General features: G+C 44.4%; 1 protein-coding gene across 2 annotated transcripts in view; it reads left to right on the top strand.

Annotated features, from left to right (window-relative positions):
• AGPAT4 (1-acylglycerol-3-phosphate O-acyltransferase 4) overlaps positions 1-15,962 on the top strand; it is a 144,889-nt gene that overhangs the window by 43,313 nt on the left and 85,614 nt on the right. The window lies entirely within an intron of this gene.

The following is a 15,962-nucleotide window of genomic DNA, read 5'->3' as shown; positions in this document are numbered from 1 at the left end:
AATAAAATGATCAAATTTGAATTTGAATCAAGACAATTCAAGCTATGTATAATTATCCAAATGGATTACCACTGATCCAGTCTTATTTGTTAAACTTCAGAATACTAACTTGTAAGGAAAAAAAGTCATAGACATATCTTTATTTATGACTTTTTTCACCAACTCAGAACTTGCAGATAGGCCTGATACTATTTTGGATATAGTTTGAGTGCAAGGGCTTCCATGTCTTGTATTACAATGCTTTATAGAAACATGTCTTGAAAGTGTTCATAAGATCCTAAGATTGAGTTATAATTGTAAAACAGCAACTTTAGTCTATTTGTCTCTGGCCTATTGGGTACAACCACCAATTCAATCCAATATGATGCAATGTACTTTTACTTGTCATAGACTTCACTCAACATTGGTCTCCAAGTATGTACGCTTCTACAGTGGTATAGAAAAAGGAAAAACTTGTCCAAACAGGGCAGAGACAGTAGGAGATGATTTGGACAGGAACTGTAGCTGTTTGAAGAGAGATAAGTTTGTGTAATCAAGGGAAAAGAGATAGTTGACTGAGATTTAAAAGATGTTTATAATTTTAAATGTCTTTTTACCCTCTAGCAGTTGGTCTCTATTTAAGCAGAATTTAAATTTAACAAAGCAATACTGATTACGCTTTTTCATTGAAACCTGCATTTATGTGACTTGCATACACCTATGGAGGTTCCAAAATCTGTTAGTTTGCAATGTGAAATCCTGTATGTTTCTTTTGTCATAACCCCTACCCAAATTTCAAGTGGGCGGTTACGAATTGGGTTTCTCATCTGGAGTTAAGAAATAAGAAACAGGATTTGGAATCAGAGTCCACAAGAGTACTATATTTTTCTTTTGATTGATGGTAAAGACATGCTAAGTTTATGGCAGGATTGTGGAGATATTTTTCTCAGGATGCATTAGCGTATTTGCTTCTGGTGGAAATTAAGATGGGCAACAAATTCAGAAAGCAAGGCAGATTTTTATCCATCACAAATTAATTAAATTATTTAGAACAAACTCCAAATGAAACTCAAGAATTAACCATCTAAGACAACTGGCATCTCAATGCCCGGTGAAGGGTAGGCAGTCTAATGCCACTGAAGGACCTAGAAGCACCTCCATCCAGGTATACCCAGTGATGCTCTGTGCCTTCTTCCCCAGAGGAAGCACCTCCATCCAGGTGCACCCCAGCAATGACCTTTGCCTATGTCCCCGGAGGAAGGCTTCCTAGGGCTTTGGGCCAAGCAATAGTGGAAGCATTTTTAAACAATCCGAAGCGGGAAGGGAAGATTCCTCCCTCTAGAGGAGGAGTCCTGGCTACTGGAAAAAGAGAACACAGTAGAAAGGGAGGGTGATGATCCTGGGTGGCTCGTGGGCACCTCATGGTGATAAGCCAGTGCAAACTATCCCCAGGTTTGAGAGAATCCTCGCCAGGATTCTCCGTTTCTGGTATCCCCATAGGTGTTAGCAGGGCTGTTCGCTTTTCCTGGTTCCTTTTCCTTGCTCTAGATAATTGACAGACTTCCTCTGTCAATTATTTCACAGTAACCAAGGCCATGTAAAAAGAGTGTTTAGGAAGCCTTGCTGGGCCACTGATCAGCCAGAGGAGGAGACAGTTTGTGGGGAATTCAGCAGCTTAACCAGGAGATGACTCTGCAGCGTCTGTGCTGTAACTCTCCTCTGCTTCCCTCTGAGTTAAGATAGAAAGTGTTCATGGCTTTAATTGTGTCTTCTGGTGTATGAGTCACTCTGAGCTTAGACAGTCATCAGCATTCATGATTTGCAGCTGATTTTCTAAGGAAACGGCAGAAAAAAATGTTTCCTTGAGACACGGAGCCCTTCCATCTCTGTGTTCGCTTTTGTCTAGCAGAGCTATGGCTTTGTCTCTTTTCTCATTAAATATTTGTTAAGAGCTTGGTGTGTTACCAAGTAAGTTCAAAGCAGTTACCAGCCCTGGCGTGGTAAAGCTCTCATGCAAAAGGCCATGCTGATATAAAAGACAAATAGAGAAAAAACAAGCAGTAAAGACAGCCTGGCTGACAGCAGGACACACCGAGACACTGAGCAGAGAATTTTATTCTAGTGGCAGCAACCAACCTCATAAATAACAACTTGAAAGTAATGTAATCTCGATGGATGATTTTTAGAGGGTTGCTTTGTCTTATTTTTGCCTAGATTTGTAGGCAGGAAAGGCCAAGTCAGGCTGGCTTGGCATGCTGAAGGAGGAAGGGAGGATGGAGCCGGCTTCATTAAGGTAAAAAGAAGGAAGAAAGTTGGAAGAAGTGGGGTGAAGGGTAGAATTTCATTGCCTTTCCACTAAGCAGGATATGCCATTTAATCTCCAGGGAAAGGTGGCCAAGACTGGCTTTTTTTTTTTTTTTTTTTTTCCTCTCTGACATTGTGGGTTTCAAAAGAAAACAGAAAGATTAGGAGAATCTATTAATGTCAGGGTTAAAAAAAAAAAAAAAGGCAGGGGGTGGGAAGGATTGCCAATGACCTAATTGTCCTGGAAAGGGCCAGTAAAATGAAATGAAACACAGTGGACACCACCACCACCCCACACCCCCAGCCCTGGTGCCCTGCTTCCAAATTCAGTGTTGCTGTGAACAGGCTCTATGAGCTGGAGCCTGCCACTGAATATTCCTGGACTGTGACACTTATGGTTTTAAACGGCTGTTGGATGCACAGCTACACATCTTCCTTTAATGGGGAAGGCCACATGGTGGCAAGAAGGGAGTGAGAATTTGGAGCACCTGCAAAATTACACATCCTGCCTCCCCTGCTACAGGCTGCGTCACCTTTGGCGAGCCACAGAAACTCTGAGTCCAAATAACAAGGCCAATTTCAATGGCTGCTTCAAAATGCAGAATGAGATACTCTGTCTGAAAGTGCTTTAGAAATTCCTTAAAGTACACCAAATTTAGGATTGAAATTGGAATTTGTGTCCATGGAAGGAGGAAGAGTGGCGGGGCGGGGGGTGGTGGCGAGGGTGTCTTGATCTTTCTTCCCATTGGTTCATCACTTGGACAGGTAACTTCAAAACACTCAGCTACATTTGAAGTAAAGGGGATGGAATAGAGTTGACCAAGATTCCAATAGTTTTCTAATAAAGGTTTTAGAATTTTTTATTTTCCTCTTGGCAAGTTGTTTACTTCCTTTTCACCACCCCCACCGCATCCCACACTTGATGAGTGTTTGCCGCTGTATTTGTGTAACGCTCAAAAAAGGAGAGTAAGCTCTATATTGCCTCTTACAACACTACTGCATGAAGTGGTGAAAATGATATCTGTTTCTCGCTGGAATAATAATAAACATTTGTAACACACTTCAGGATGTATAAGTCACTTCAGATTTGCTACTTGAGAAGGGATTTGGCAGTGGCCAGGAGGCCTGGCAGAAGTTGGTCTGCTCCTATCTGGAAGGTGGGATCAGGGCCTGGTAACAAGTCAGGAACAGCGGCAGCAAGGGCTGTGCGTGCAAGAGGGTTGGGAGCTCCGAGTTGCTGGAGAAACTGCAGAGCAAGTCATGTGATTACTAGAACCTGTCTGAAATTAACGACCACGGAGAATGGGAGTCCTCAACTCTGCTTTCCTCAGAGGAAGCAGATATTCCACCCAGCCGAGCCTGGGGGCAAAAAGGCAGTCAGGTCTTCCATCTGGGTTGGGGGCTTGCGCTTTGACACCTCCTCTGGGTAAGGGTGCCTCAATTTTGAATCTGTTCATGTGCTTATTGACCAAGGTGTCACCAGGTAGGTCTGAAAACCTAACAAGACAACCTAGTGGGACAGAGCAGTCTTTGGCACATGAGTCATAAAAGGAGACCTACTAGAGGCCGGTGTTTCTGAATCTCCACCCTGAAAGGTGTGCGACCTGCTGGTTTTGTGTGCTTTCCTGTGTATGCCATTCTAATCCCAGACACTAGCAGACTGATTCACTTTTCTGCCAGCACTGGAAACTGTCTCCAGGTGTGTGACTGCCGGCTGACCTGCTAGGTGAGGCCTGAATTTGAATTTCCTCCTCCTTATGCATAAAGTACTTTTTGCACATTGGATTTTCAAACTGTAAAACAAAACAATCTTTCCTTCTTCTATTCCTTCTTCCTTCTTCTTCCCTGCTTTGCCTAGGAGCTCCCCCGAGGGAGGTCAGCTGTCATTCTGATGGCCTCAGGATGATGCTGTGGGTGCTGGGCCAGCACTTTCATTTTGCTGTCATTGCTGGGCTGGGGAAACTCCTTCTGCCTGCAGACCCTCCTGCCCGACAGCACAGGGAAGGCAAGGTGGCCTCTCAGGAGCCTCCTCTATGGTAACCTCTCTGTGGGGAATCCTGGCCGCATCAATGTGCTATCATCTGCTTTCATTCTATGTGTTAAAATTTTGTACAAAGTGAACCTAGCTCTCCAGCCCTGCCTGGCTGCCTTTCTGACTCTCTGAGAAGTGAGAGAAGATGGAGGGCGGCAGCTTCCTGATGTTTGTCAACTTGACCAGGCAACAACTGGGTGTGGGCCACCCCCCACCCCACAAATGAAAATACAAGGGAAGTCTGTGGTGTTCTCGATAAGAAAGCTGTTGATCCCCCAAAGAGAGTGTCACTGTGGCTTTTCCAACCCCTGCATGACCTTGAGAGAAGCAGTTTGTTCTGCTAACTCTGCAGCCGGCATCCTCTATGCTTCTCCTCCCTGCCTGATTAATGACAGGGCTGCTTTTTCTCATTTCAATTCAATCTAAGCAGGAGTTTTCACTCTTTGAGTTCCAAACAGGTTTTGACTCCTTCACTTGTCCTGATAGGTAGTTACTCAGCTCCAAGATGTCAGAAAGGGAGTGTCCCTGAGTGGCCCCTGTCCTAACCCTTCATATCACTGCCTTTGAGCCTGTCAAAATGTGGAGTTGGGCAGGACCTACTGGCTACCTCTGCTGGGAGGACACAGCCTCAAATTTGGGTCCCCTCTTTGAAGGTCCAAAGAGTCATCCGTATCAGTTCCCAGATGGTGATCGCCTTCCCAGAAGAGGGTTCAGTAACCGGCTGTAGGTGGACATGATCCTAAAACTGATCATCTCTCCCTTCAGAGTAGCTGAACAACAGTGGCTTTGGTGAGTCAAGTCAGATGGAAAGGAATTCAAAAGACCCATGACCCATGACGAAGGGAATTTAAAGCCTCTCAGACCCGCCCAGGCCTCCTTCTGCCTGTGGCTGTAAGATTCTAACCCAAAGGCAAAGCCGTGCCTCCTGGACTGAGCAAGCGGCCCACGAGTTTATCTGTTGGGACAACCTTTTCCTCTTTTTCCTCTGTCACCTGCGGGTGCCTTTTATTTCTGAAGTGTGTCCACGCTGCACAGCTGAAACAAGCAAACACTGCCTGACTTCACCTGGAGTCACACACCCTGACAGCTCCACATCACGAGATCCCTCTGCTTCCACCAGTGACGGGCTAGCGGGGTTGCTTCCAGAAACTGACGAAAAGCAACCTTCCTTCTTTTCTTTTCTAGTTCTAAGGGGTGTATCTCCTGGGAGACCTCAGGAAGTGACAGGGAATTGTTATAAATAAAGTTTCGGTGCTGCAAAAGAAATAGCACTCGAATATAAAATTTTCTTTTTAATTCTCAGCAAGGCAAGTTACTTCTATAGAAGGGTGCACCCTTACAGATGGAGCAATGGTGGGTGCACACTTGGACAAGAGAGGGGAAGGGGTTCTTATCCCTGACGCACATGGCCCCTGCTGCTGTATCCTTCCCCTATTGGCTAGGGTTAGACTGCACAGGCTAAACTAATTCTGATTGGCTAATTTAAAGAGAGTGACGGGGTGAGTGGTTTGGCGGGAAAAATGGTTATGACAGGGTACGGAATCAGAATAAGTCAGGGTAGAGTAGGTAATTGGAATGAGTCAGGGTGGAGCAGGTCATCGGAAGGAGTCAGGGTGGAGGAGGTAATCCGAATGAGTCTGGGTAGATCGGGTAATAATCCGAATGAGTCAGGGTGAAGCAGGTAATCGGAATGAGTCAGGGTGAAGCAGGTAATCGGAATGAGTCAGGGTGGAGCAGGTAGTCGGAAGGAGTCAGGGTGAAGCAGGTAATCGGAATGAGTCAGGGTGGAGCAGGTAATCGAAACAGGTTGCTTTAGGAGGAAGTTAAGATTAAAAGTAGAAGGCAAAGAATTGAACATACTGACATATTGATTCTTTGAAAAGAAATTTAGAACTCATATCTAACGGAATCTATAACTGGACCAATGAAATGAGAAAGCTATGTTGAATCAAGCAACAAAGATGTTACTTTTACATCTAAGTCATTTTCTGATTTATTCAAGAAGTATTGAGCACCTAATATGTGTCAGGCATTGCGTTTGGTACTTGGGAAATAGTGGGAAGCAAAGGCAGCTACTGTCTTGCCCTCAGAGAGCTTGCAGTCTGGTTTTCTTTCTCTTTTTTTTTGAGAAGGAGTCTTGCTCTGTCACCCAGGCTGGAGTGCAGTGGCCAATCTTGGTTCACTGCAGCCTCTGCCTCCCAGGCTCAGATGATTCTCCTGCCTCAGTCCCCCGAGTAGCTGGGATTACAGACAAGTGCCACCGTGCCCAGCTAATTTTTATATTTTTAGTAGATGGGGTTTCACCATGTTGCCCAGGCTGGTCTTGAACTCCTGACCTCAAGTGATCCTCCCACCTCGACCTCCCAAAGTGCTGGGATTACAGGAGTGAGCCACCACATCCGGCTGCAGTCTGATTTTCTAAAGATCTTATCATAATCTCTTACAAAACAGTTCTACCTGCCACATGTTATACTAATCAGCATTGACAGGACAGAACCATCCATCCATCCCATGTTTGGGCACAAATGGACCTTGTTCTGTTTTCTCCTCTCTTAGTAAAGCTTTATGTATAGGACAACAGACAAACAAACAAGCAACAACAAAAGACCACATCAGGTTAGCAAGTCAGCATGCCAAATGGAATGTAGCAGAAGCAATCAAGAAATTGCTTTAATTTAGATCTCACTTAAAATTCTTTATCAAGTTAAAGAATTTAAGTATCTGAATTTACATGATACTGGAATGATAGACGGGAGAAAAATAAAAGAATCACGATCCGTGCAGGCTAAGAGGAACAACACTTCCTGATTCTGCCTTTTTATTCTATGAACTTTTAGCCAGCTAGTATTTACTGAGCACTTACTGTTCCAGGAACTGTTTTGAGTAGTTAGGCACAGAGAGTTTAAGTGACTTGCCCAGGGTCACACAGGAAGTGATGGAGCAGAGATTGGGGCCAGGAAGTCTTTGAGTGGAGAGCCTTTCACTTTAGCACAACCCAGCCCTGCCCTGCATTTGAGGAGCCAAGCTCTGGAGGTGAGGCCATGTGTCCAACTGGTCAGTGTAGTAAGTGATGTCTTCTCAAACCTGTGGCCTCTGAGGTGCCACTCCACGGGGCTATGGAATAAAAAGAGAAGCATACTCATTAATGGGCAGCTGTTTTCAGCTGCAGTCATTACACTCGCTACATTTGTCACGTGTTGATTATGTATTTAGCATTGTGCTAAACCTTTCCTAGCCATTACCTCATTTACTAACACCACTACTCTGTGAACAGGCAATTCACCTGTTAACTGAGGCGAGAGGTTGGATGACTTGCCTAAGGCCGAACAGAGAGGAGGAGAGCTGAGATTCCAAAATCCCCTTTTCTACCACACTTTGAAATAAGCAAATGTCAAATGCTATGCAAGTTTTTATTTTAACACCCAAGGATGATGTTAAGCAAACATCTGCTAGGATCAAACCTGTGCATGCTAATTCACTGCAGAATGCCTGTCGCCGCCCAGCAGGCATTCTTTAACAAACGTGCACCCAAGCTCAGTCCAGGGGGCCAGGCACTGGGGTCAGCACCTGGAGAACAGAGATGAGAGGGGTGCAGCTGCTGTCCTCGGTAGGGACCCAGTCTAGTGGAGAAGGCTCATAGACCCAGCATGGTAGAGCAGTGAGTTGACGATTAGACTGGAGGTACACAGGGAGTGCAGGGAAGGGGACAGCCCAGCCATCCTGTGCAGGGCGCAGCGACGTCCCCGTGAAGCAGCATCACAAGCCAGGTGCTGAGGAATGAGGGGAATTGTGAGATGTTGGCAAGAGGAGAGGTGGTTCAGTAGGTGGCAGGAGCATATGCTGGCATCACCAAGTGGCTAAATGGGTTTATTCAGGCAGCCAGGCACCCAAAGGAGATGGACCTATCAAATGTCATCATGGCCTTGCTGTGTCGTGAGGCCACCGTGCAAATGAATGAGGCCAGAGGAAGCATCCACAGACACCTGCAGGAGAGCGGGCAGGCATACAGTAGCGCCTAGCAGCAACTTGCAGCCATTGACCCTCTCACTAGATGGGCTCCAAGTATCCATCCCTCAGAAATTTCAATAATTGTGACCATCGGTTTACTTCAAGATTTATTTTTGTCTTGACCTGAACCATTGTTCAAAATGTGCCTTGAGAAACTGTTAATTGGAATTTGAAAAAAAAAAATCTGTTCATGCGTAATCTTTTATAGAAAGATGCCCAGCTGGGTCATTATTTCCTTGAACCATGTTATACCCTAAATATTATTAAGTAAAAATAGCACAATACAAAACTCTTGGTACATTCTAATACCAATTTTATAAATACAGACTGGAAGTAAACTTGTCAAAGTGCTATTTTTAGGAATTAGAGATGATTTTAGCAAATTGTCTTATTATCTGGATGTCTTATATTTTACACAATGATCATGTATGTTATAAACTGGAAAAAATACAAAATAAAACCCAAACACCAAAAAAGGACAAAATAAGGAACAGTTTATGGAATGAGTAGAAAAGGAAAATATGAAGTGAGCCCATTGTGAAATCAAGTGTGCTGAAATTCATCAGCACCTTTTACTGATTGATGGATGGATTGACTGCATCTTCCAGGCTGGGTGTGGCAGAGGCCCCGAGACCAGGGGTGACAAGGAAGGTGTTTCAGGCTGTGCCTTACAGGACCTGAGCAGAGCATAGTCAACCCTCGTCCCAAATATTGCAGTCATTCGTGGAAAGGAACTGAGAGGAAATAGCTGGACGCTTGGTGTCACGGCTGAATTATGTCCTTCCGAGATGTTGAAAGCCCAGTGCTGGTGAATGTGAACTTGTTTGGAAATAGAGTCTTCATAGATGATCAAGTGAAGATGAGGCCATTAGGGTATGCCCTAATCCCACAAGACTGCGTCTTTATAAAATGTGGACACAGAGAAAGACATGCAGAGAGGAAGACGATGTGAAGATACGAGGACAATGTCCCCTGCAAGCCAAGGAACACCTGGCTCCCAGCCGCTGGGAGAGAGCTGTGACACAGATCCTCCCTCACATGCTCAGAAGGAACCAACCCTGCTAACACCCCGATCTGAGGTTCCTGGAATCCAGAACTCAGACAATCAATTTCTGTTACTTCAGTTCCCCAGTCTGTGGTCCTTTGGCAGCCCCAGGAAATGAATCCAGTCTGCGTTCTAAGTCTTTTCTTTTACTGTGGTGGTGAAGTCCAAAGTGAAGTCCAGTTTCGTGATAAATGACACATTAATATGGTATCTGTTTCTCTCTCCTCTCCCTTTTCCTCCTTTCTATCTCTCCCACCCCTACCTTTATTTTATTGATAAGATAGGAAATGAGAGATTATACAATAAAATACCTTGCTTTTATCCATGGACGAGGCCAAGAAATCCTTTTTCCCACCTCTTAAATCCAGGAACTCAAAGGAGTAAAGTGCGGCTGGCTGGTGACATTGGACGTGGAGGAAGGTGACAAACTGTATATAAACTGTGTAGGAACCTTATCTGGGGCCAGTTGCCCCACTCAGATCTAGCCAGTGGTTGCCATGCTGGAAACCCAGCCCCGAGGGGTGGATTTTCTGCTGACCGGAGGGAAAGCCTCACACGTTTCCTTCACCATGTGTTCCTTGCTCACCATGTTCATCCAGCGTTTGTGTCATCTGTTTAAATATGCTGTCTGGGGCCGGGTGCGGTGGCTCATGCCTGTAATCCAGCACTTTGGGAGGCTGAGGCAGGTAGATCACCTGAGGTCAGGAGTTCAAGACCAGCCTGACCAACATGGTAAACCCCGTCTCTACTAAAAATAAAAAAAATTAGCCAGGTGTGGTGGCGGGCGCCTGTAATCCCAGCTACTCGGGAGACTGAGGCAGGAGAATTGCTTGAACCCGGGAGGCAGAGGTTGCAGTGAGCCGAGATTGCACCACTGCACTCCAGCCTGGGTGACACAGTGAGACTCTGCCTCAAAAATAAAAATAAAATAAAATATAACTACACTGTCCGAGTCTTCAGAATGGTTTTGCACAACCAATGGGGCAGTCTGCGTACGAAAGATAGAATGAAACTGTCCTTCAAACGTAGAGAAAGGCAGAAGGGCAATAGGAGAGGGACACCCGTCACAAATCAGGTGGGGGCATTGCCTACCCATTTTGCAATATTCGGTTCTGTCTTACTGGCAGCGTCTTTGTTTGGCCAAAAAGAGGGCAACAAATCTTTGGTTCCTCTACTTGCTCTGCTTGAGGAACTATAAAATGAAGTCATCTCACCAAGGCCATCCGTTCTGTTGTTCCATATACTTCTAGGGTTTTTAATCTGAAGTATCGAGGAAGCTGTCTATCTGCCTCTCCACCTCATTTCAGATGTAATGTTTTCTCTTCATAGTTACTGTTACACTCTGGCCCAATTCCTAGTGAAATGATTTTATTTAGAATTGGGCTTTTACTTGGCTAAACTTTTCCATATGATGCTTATTCCAAAATGAACCCTTCATGCCAACACATTTTTGTTTATTTAGGAGAAAGAAGGAGGTATTAGGAATGAGGTCTGATGATGACATTAGTGTGTTATTAGCTCAGGTCATCTGGTGATAGCGCAGGCAGTGTGGCTGATATACCTGGTGACTGGAAGCATATTAAATATCCAAATGCATCAGTCTCATGAAGCTGATTCAATGGAGAGTGATAAGCAAGGACACTGGAGTTCTAAGTTTTTAACAGGAATAATGTAACTGTGATAGCAAGACTTGTGTATTTTGAGTAATAATCCATTTATTTTTTAAATGTATCTATCTGCCTCCTGTCTGCCTGCCTGCCTGCCTGCCTGCCTGCCTGCCTGTCTGTCTATCTATCTATCTATCTATCTATCTATCTATCTATCTATCTATCTATCTATCTATCTCTGTCTATCTTTTTTACTGTGAATCTGTGTCCCTGGTACAAGAAATGACCTTACATTTTAAATAGGGAATTTAGTCACTCTAAATTTCAAACAGGTGGCCCTAAAGAATCAGCAAGTTTAGGAATACACATGTGATACTGAATTGTATGAATGGATGCTTGGCTTAAGTCAAGTTGTCTTAGCTATTCATATGGTTTATAAATAAATTAATTCGCAAAGTGCCCATTTGTTTCTGGAAGCATTAAATTTCACTTCTGACTTAAGTTACGGCTTTTAAATTAGGTTGTGAGTTTGACTTTGGTGTCTTGTAAGGTTATAAGGCGATCGTGTGTGGTCTTCATGGTGCAGTGGATATTTCCAGGAGGCAAACAAGACAAGCCATTGGGGTATAGAAAAAACAAACCTGAGAGCTTCTATTTATGTTCCTTTTATCTCATCTCGTATCATGCCATCATATTATATCATATCATAAATGTCTGGATAGGACATTTTATATATTTTTAAAATTATATAAAATACAAATTTTACATATATAAAAGTTGTATATGCTAATGGTGCATATTTAATTTTTTTTTTAAGGAATCAAAAACATTGAAAGACCACTGCCTTAGCTATGGGTTTTGGTTTCACCATACTGGAGATGGAATTTATATAGCACACTTAAAGTAAGGGGGAAATAGTTTTATGAAAACAAGCTCTAAAGCAAGAAAATCCTAATGGCAAAAAATATTTTTGTATTTTTCTCTATTTCAGTTTATCTTGGGCCAAGATGGGATCTGAGGCATTGTCAAACATTTTGAGAACTCCCTTCTCTGGTCCTATTCTGGTTCTCCTGAAAGGAGGGAAAATATTAGATTAAAAGTATTCTCCAATTCCACAGTCTGTTTTGAAGGAAAAATCCTAGAAACGCTTTGGTAGATACAGTGTTTTATCATACTGTTTGGTAGATACAGTGTTTTTTCACCTCTGCCACCTCAGAGTATATGGTTACATGATATGGAAAGTGTTGAGGACAGCAGTTATTTTCTAGCATCCTTATGGCTCCCTTTATAGCTTCCAAGTGGCTGTTTTTGGGTAGATTTGATGTGGACACACTGTGCTAGGGCCGTGGAGCGGAGGATCCTGCGCCGGTGTTATGGTAACACGCACTTGGAGCCTGGAGTCTTGGCTTCTGAACAGTGGCCTAACCACCTTGGTGACACAGTCAACTTACCTGGGTTTGGTTTTTTAATTGTAAGATGAGGGAAATAAATTGTAAGGTGCTAGACAAACGTAAAGTAAAGGTATTCTTGCTGTGATTTCCCCACTTAGTCAGACCATCATGCCAGCAGAGGGAGTCGTGCATGTTTTAAAAGGGAGCTCTGGTAATTTGGTAATCTCTTCCCAACTTCTTCTTCATTGATTTCATATAGATAGCTTGGCACTGACATTTGTGGGAATATTTGCACCATAGAAATCGGCAGAACTATAAATCAGGGCTTTTTTTCCTCCCACCTACTGCCTCCCCTGCCACACAAGAGCTGGTTGTTAACCATTTTCCAGCACAGCACCATTGGCACCATCACTGTGGACGGGGGTAGAGAGCTACAGTCATCTTGTGCAGGTTGTATGTCCACCCCAGGGCATGTGGTTCTCTTGCCAGAAGAACAAGGCACCAACTCATCAGACACAGACACCAGCCATCACAGGGCATTCCGGGTGAATGCATACGTGTTCAGTTGGTCTTTGCAGGCATCACATAGAACATGCTCTATGCTACAAGGTGAGTTGGGAGATGAGGAAGAGACCTTGTCCTTCAACCCAGTCACAGTCTAGTGATGGTGAGTTCTGCACGTTATCCAAACAAGAACAAACCCAGAGCTGGTGTGTGCAGGGCCCCGCAGGAGCAGAGGCACCAGCTGTGCTGCCTGTGAGTCCTGTCCCAGGGCAGTGGCCTGGGCAGGCGGGGTCAGGGGAGGAGGTATCTGGCTGGACTCCCTGATCCAATTCCAGGGCTTTGAGGATTTCTGAATATGCCATGCCTCTCCCAGCCAGTCCTTTCACCAGGGTAATTATGATGTTCATAAATGAGATTGTTCATGTACAATTTCTACACCAGTAGCCAACTTCTTTAAATGGAAAGGAACAGATTATATATACCTATGTCTCCAACTAGAGCTGAACATGATTAGTGAGAGAAAACGCAGGCATAACGCCAATGCCTCTCATACTGGATTACCATGCACCTGATGGACTCCCCCAGGGACACACAGGGAGAAGCATGTCTTTTGGGCTTGGATATCGCCTGCAACGTTGTGACAGGCTGTTAACACAGGTCTCCACCACAGCCTCTCCCAATGCGTCCTCCATCTGACACACCATAAGGCTTTTTAAAGCACGCTCAAACAGTGAGATGCCCTTTCATTCAACTTGGTAGACATCTATTGAGCACCTTCTGTTACCATGTACCAGGCATTGATGGGAGCCCAGTTCTGACCCGAGGCTAGGTTTTCCAGCTCAGCATCTCCCTGGCTCCCAAGCGGATGACCGAGTTCTCCGGTGTTCCCCTGTCCTTTCGCGTCCCCATGCCTGTGCTCACTCCGCCCCTCCCCCGGCTTGCCTTCTCCACTGTCTGCTCATCTTTCATTGCTGAAACGCTGAGTCAGGCCCTAATGATAAAACACCTAAACGGAAATTGACAAGGACAGGAAAGCCTGAAGGTGAAGAACACGTGTAACATGAGAACCGCATCAGCAGGTGGGCAAAGGTGAATCAAAGCCACGTGTGAGGGGAAAGTCAAATTAAGACAGAAGCAGGGATTACTGGGTGATAGGTTTGGCTGTGTCCTCACCGAAATCTCAACTTGAATTGTATCTCCCAGAATTCCCACGTATTGTGGGAGGGACCTAAGAGGAGGTAGTTGAATCATGGGAGCCAGTTTTTCTCGTGCTCGTCTCGTGATAGTAAGTCTCACGAGATCTGATGGGTTTATCAGGGGTTTCCGCTTTTGCTTCTTTCTCATTTTCTCTTGCTGTCGCTACTTAAGAAGAGCCTTTCGCCTCCCACCATGATTGTGAGAACTCCTCAGCCATGTGGAACTGTAAGTCCAATTAAACCTTTTAAACCTTTTTTGGTTTCGTTTTGGGTATATCTTCATCAGCAGTGTGAAAACGGACTAATACACTGGGGAAAATCATCTGAATTAAGAGAGTGCTGGGGTGGGGCCTGGGGCGTCGGGGCTGATGCTGCCCCAGCATTTTGGTTTCCACAGTGGAGCACAGGGAGGAAGTTGGGAAAGAATGAGGAAAGAACGATTGCCCGGAAGCGTTTCACTGTCCTGAGGAGAGTGAGCCTGAAGATTGTAGAAGGCAGTTGCAGAGGTTGTCTGTCATCCTGGACAAGAGACGCACTTGTTGCAGACGTTTGCTTGAGGACAGAAGAGACTGGGGCTGCTGTTGCCTATTCTGTTTCATGGCTTTACTCTGAGAGCCCTGAAAGCATTGACCCTTTGCTTCAGTCACCCATTGAGTTATTCCCACCCAACCCGAAGGTGGGTTCAGAACCCTTTCAGAGACATCTCCAACTTGTATTTGTGTCTAAGAGTGTTAGTCTCCTTTGTCAGACTATGAAGAAGCCTTGTCAAGGCAGGAGGGAAAAGTGCTCTTGGCAGCCCCGCAAATCTGGCTTTAGCTGAATGGTATTTTTTGTTTGTTTTCTTTAATCCTCGTCAACTGGACATGGAGCAGTTAAGAGAGGCAAGTGTGTGTGAGCCTGGACAGCTTTCCAGCTCTAGGGGCAGAGGAGGGTTGATAGCCCTTCATGGCAGGGTGCATGTGAAAAGTTTTGCTTGCAGGCATAGATAAACTTGACTATGTCTGCTCTACTCAATTTGATGTATAGTTTGAAAGGTAATGTTGTATTAAGAATAAAATAATGGGTATATCTACCTAAAAAGGAGAAATTACAATGGGTTGGTGGCTGGTAGGACTTTTAGAGTTTGAGCTATCAACAGGAAACTTGAATCTTGCGTTTTTGTGTTTTCTGTTTTTTGGTTTTTTTTTTAAGGTAAGGGAGGTTATTCTACTGTGTGGTTCAAGCGGATATACCCCTCAGCCACTGCAAGGATATCAGTGTTTCAGGCATGTGCTAGGCTTCAGAATATAAAGACTAGAATGTTTTAGGTTCAAAAAGAGCTTGTTATACATTTAAAATATGGGTTTTGTCTGTAATGTGTGCCAGAGAGACAGACCTGAGAACCACACTCATGCTGAAGGACCAGGATATCTGAACCTGATTACCGAGCGTGAGATCAGGGTGAGTCACTGTCAGTCTGTGTTTGCTGGGTATATGCGTATGTTTTGTAAATCCAAGAGTATGGGAAATGGCAGAGAAGGAATGAGCCATGGCCTCAAAAACCTTGAGATTCAGCACAAATATGTCCGCTGGGATGTGTAAACATTTTCAACCCACAGATACGGGGAAGCTTAATTCTACAGAAACATTTGCTAACTAGGCAACAGATTACAACACATGCAGTGTATGAGTTATGGAAGAGTAGGATCATAAGTTAAATAGGGTCATTAATGTAGCTTGCCAAATTGTGAAGACTCTTGTAATAGTATTAAAATTGTACTCAAGCCTATAGAAATGTGAAGCATCTAGACAGTCTCTATGGGGTATTTAAATAAGTATTTAAAATGTCACATAAAAAACATAGCTTGTAGTCCTACCAAAGAAAAAATTGTTAGTATGAAGCTGGATATGGTCTGA

Source organism: Pan paniscus, chromosome 5 (genome assembly GCF_029289425.2).
Source record: "Pan paniscus chromosome 5, NHGRI_mPanPan1-v2.0_pri, whole genome shotgun sequence".
Classification (NCBI taxonomy): domain Eukaryota; kingdom Metazoa; phylum Chordata; class Mammalia; order Primates; family Hominidae; genus Pan; species Pan paniscus.
This window is presented reverse-complemented; position numbering and strand designations above follow the sequence as displayed.